The sequence below is a fragment of the Cyprinodon variegatus genome, unplaced genomic scaffold, assembly GCF_000732505.1.
Source record: "Cyprinodon variegatus isolate N-32 unplaced genomic scaffold, C_variegatus-1.0 Scaffold176, whole genome shotgun sequence".
Taxonomy (NCBI): Eukaryota; Metazoa; Chordata; class Actinopteri; order Cyprinodontiformes; family Cyprinodontidae; genus Cyprinodon; species Cyprinodon variegatus.
In genome coordinates this window covers 216,070-220,055 of record NW_015150629.1, presented here as the reverse complement: position 1 = coordinate 220,055, position 3,986 = coordinate 216,070, and the positions used below count along the sequence as shown (strand labels likewise).

Sequence of the window (3,986 nt, the reverse complement as noted above, 5' to 3'; positions counted from 1 at the left end):
CTTTTCAAGATGATGCAAAGTTAAATTTGATACTGTTGCATTTAATTATAAAAGTAAGAAAATTAAGTCTAAGAATTATCCTCCAGAATAATATTACCTATAAATATTACCTTTACACTTTAAGTAGTTTTTAAAATGGTACTTTAATACTTTTACTTGAGTAAAAAGCTTAATTTGATACTCTAACTTCTACAAAAGTGTTTTTAAACAGTAGGATTTCTACTTCCACTTGAGTAATGAACATTAATATTTTTGACACATCTGACAGTTTCCAATAAAATATCTTACTTAAGTCTTCTACCACATCCCAATACACATCAGGATGTCTGTTATAACTTTTGTTTGTTGCCCCCTTTGCATGGCTTTTAGGTACTTGTGACTAATGGGACATGGAAAGTCCAAACCACAGCTACAACTTTATTTACTCCTTTTTGACCAACAGAGGGAGCCAAAGGACCATCATAGAAAGGTTCAGCTGCAGATCTGCTGTTAATGCTTAACTCCTGCTGTGTCCTCCTGCCACCCTACACAGAAAGGCTTATTTGTGAATAGTCAGCTCTTTGTGCTACTCGTGTGCATCTCTTTCTGTTTTTTCTTTTTTTTTGTTTTTTGTTTTCTTTTGGGGTGCTTTATAAGACAAACAAATGTTGATCTGTGTGCATGGCAACTACAATACAATTTTCAGATAATTATTTACCACCATGAGTACTACCTATTGTTTTATTCTCAGATTTTACCTGAAATTTAAATTAAAAACATTCACTCAAACTAAATAAAATATTACTGAATGTGAAGCAATAACCAATAGCACGTCTGGTAAAACTTCATGTTTATAACATGAGCAAATCCACAATAAATCTTAAACAGTTGTGTATGAATTCTATCTAAGTAAAAAACTTAGGAGGCGATATTTCTGAGTGATAGCTTGTTTAACACCTATTAGACTCGTTATAACAGAAACGTTTTCTCCCTGCGGCCCCAGCTTCATCTCCTTGCTGTGTTAAGCAGTCACCAGACCCACAATCAGAAGGCCAAGGAAAACATTGCACGTCCTTGTTTTAAGCTGAATGTGCAGAATATATAAAATATATCTCACCATCAGAGCATTACGGATACATTCAGGGCTTGTGTAAGCTCTTAAGAGAAAATAATGATAGGAAAGGGACAAACATGCTGTAATTGCATCACTAAATCTTAACTAACTATAAGAAAGAAGGATACAGCAATACCAGTTTTGTCACAGAGGCAACATAAACCTGATTAGCTGCATATCGGATACATCAACTGTCATGTAAAGTGATTAAAGCATTCAAGATATATAAATAAATAGACATGTTCGTAAATGAACAAAAACATAGACAAAAACAAATGTTAACAGTAGAAAGTGTTACTTAGAATTTCTAATGAACCAAAAAATTGGTAACCAACTCTGCCTTTGTCTCTCTTTCTAGCTAAGGAGAGAAACAAGTGTAGGAGCTATCATCCCACGGGGTACTGAAATACACAGTTACACCACACACTGTTTTTTTTCCCTAAAATAATCCTTTAAACTTTCAGAGCTTCAAAATATTTTCAAGTTAAACTTATTTTTATCCAGTAAGCATTTATATTAGCCACAATTCCAATTGGAAATATATAAAACAGCAATATCACAACATGAAGAGTTTGCATGCATCTATGTTTACTGCTATTGGTTAGAGGGATACAGCTGGAAATTACTGGCAAGTCTGCTGCTTAAAAAAGGCCAGAAAACAAGACCAGCAATAAGCTGGGAGTTATTTAAAAAGTGACTAAAATATGTTTTTTTGCAGAGAACAGGAAAGGGAATATTGCGCACTATGAATATATGCCATAAAACTTGTAATAACTTGTTATAAGGCTTGATCCTGAATATCATTGTCTCAAATATCAGAGGTACTGGATATCAAATTAGAAAACAAAAAAATAACATAGAGGACAGACAATATATTTGAATGATTAAGTGAAAAAGCATTAAGCGATGAATGACTGAATGTAGTAAAGCACATGGTCCTTTGGTCCTTGAACTTGATAAAAATGCTATATACAGATACAGGCCATTTACAATTACCATTACATAATTAAAATTATCATGTTAGTAGTCAACAATTATATTTAAATCAAACTGATCATAGAAAGCCTGTTGTTGATTGCTGTTTCAAATGGTTTCAAAAGTAAAATCTCAAAGTGACGTGGATAAGTGGATAACGCTCAAACAGAGATGCATTAAAATTGAACAGATATGGTGTGTATATCACAATCTATAATTATAGCAGGGTGATCTAAGACCTTCCCTATACAGTATTAGCAGCATTACTGTTAATATCCTGAGATGTAAAGCAAACATTTGTATTCCAATACAAGCCTAAAAGAGCAAAACTATTTTAAATATCCTGTTCATCTCACACTTAATGCTTAATGAAGTCCATAAGGAAGGATGTCAGCCATGATTTCTGCTAAGCTCACATTTTATATAATCCATCAGCTCTGTCAGAGCTGGTCATCTACAGCATGTGGTTTGTAGATGGAGAGCTATACTACAGGCAGGACTGAATAAATCAAATCTCTAAACACCATATATTTCATATAATTAGTCAATCTCTGGGTGATTATTGTTCTGCTGCAAAAAAGCAACAACAAAAAAAAGAAAAGAAAAGAAAAAAAGCTGATGAGTTAAAGACAGATTTATGAAATGAGCTTGTAATGCCAGCCTGCGAAGTGCCAGTGCTGCAAAATCCAGAGCCTTTCTCAGCAAGAAGTCAATGTGGTATCTTCCAGATCACTGGAAGGATTGAAGGCCATCCCCCCCTTTCTCTGGATTTATTGCTTCTTGTCCATTTTGCAACCTAAGCATAAACTCATTTAATCTGACCTGCTGAGGCTCTTTTTTCGTGCAAGAAGAAAATCTTCCACATCTTAAGCAGGGGTGTTGTTATTACCATGAGTGAGCTGCTAGCATTGGCTTGCTAACATCAGGATGCTAGCTACTCACATAGGTCAGGTGGAAGAAAAGGAAAGCAAATGTGTCATCCTGTTAGCTTCCAGCGTACAACCCCCTTAATGTCGACGAATGACAACAAATAAGAGATGCATTTTAATTAAGATAGTGTATTTTCGTTAAGTAAGATACCGCCTGATGATTAATTATAAATGACACCGGACTGCTCTGCAGTTAGCTTAGCAACAACTGCTCACGTGAAACAAACCGTTAACGTTTACCTTATTTATTCCAGTGCAGATCTTTACCTCGTCCCTCTCTCTCCGACTGCACAGCTGCCATTTATGGACACTGAGCTCTCATCGGTAAATGTGTCTCCTTCAAACAGTGTTTTTTTTTTTTTAAGACCACTCTGAGTTTGTGGTGTTTTTACGCCATTACTACTAAAAACTGACGTTTAATTTATACGTTATAATATACAATCACTGTGTTGTAGCACTGTTGTCTGCCGTGAGTGCTGGAGCGAGTCCCTGGGCGAAACCAATAGGTCTTTCTCAGAGGGGGGTTCGGCTGAAGTTTATGTTCGCAGTATGGCAAAATCAGACACTAAACTTACTCTACTTCTCTTGGAATGAATTGAGCTAAAAATAAGAAACAGAGGACTATTAAAGAGGGAGAAAGGCTGCTCGACTTATCCAGGTTTCTATAAAACGCCGCGTTTCTTTACAGTTCACGACTTGCTGACACAAACGGCTACCTAGCAACGGTGTCGCTGGCCATGGTGCTAAAACACATCACGCCCCTCTAAAGGGCGCGTCACTCAAGGTTTATTAATGTGTTATTTACAAAATCAAAACGTTTTTTAAACTCTAGCTTTATTGCAGTTATTGAGTGCTCTTTATTTTTATTCACATTTTTATTGTATACAAGTTCTACACATCTATAACAAGCTGTTATAATTTTATGAATAGTCCTGCAATAACCTGTTTGTACTATTGATATTATTTTTCAGTTTTTTACTATTCTAAAC

The 3,986-nt window shown here is 35.4% G+C and overlaps 1 protein-coding gene across 3 annotated transcripts in view; it reads right to left on the bottom strand.

Annotated features, from left to right (window-relative positions):
• Positions 1–3,503, bottom strand: part of ttll7 (tubulin tyrosine ligase like 7) — a 105,403-nt gene extending 101,900 nt beyond the window's left edge. For 2 of the 3 annotated variants that reach the window (XM_015378685.1, XM_015378684.1), the window contains exon 1: positions 3,238–3,502. The gene's annotated coding sequence lies outside the window, so the exon portion shown is untranslated. Of the gene's footprint in view, positions 1–3,237 lie in introns of all 3 variants that reach the window. The other variant, XM_015378683.1, reaches the window with a different exon arrangement.
• Positions 3,504–3,986: the final 483 nt, after the last annotated feature.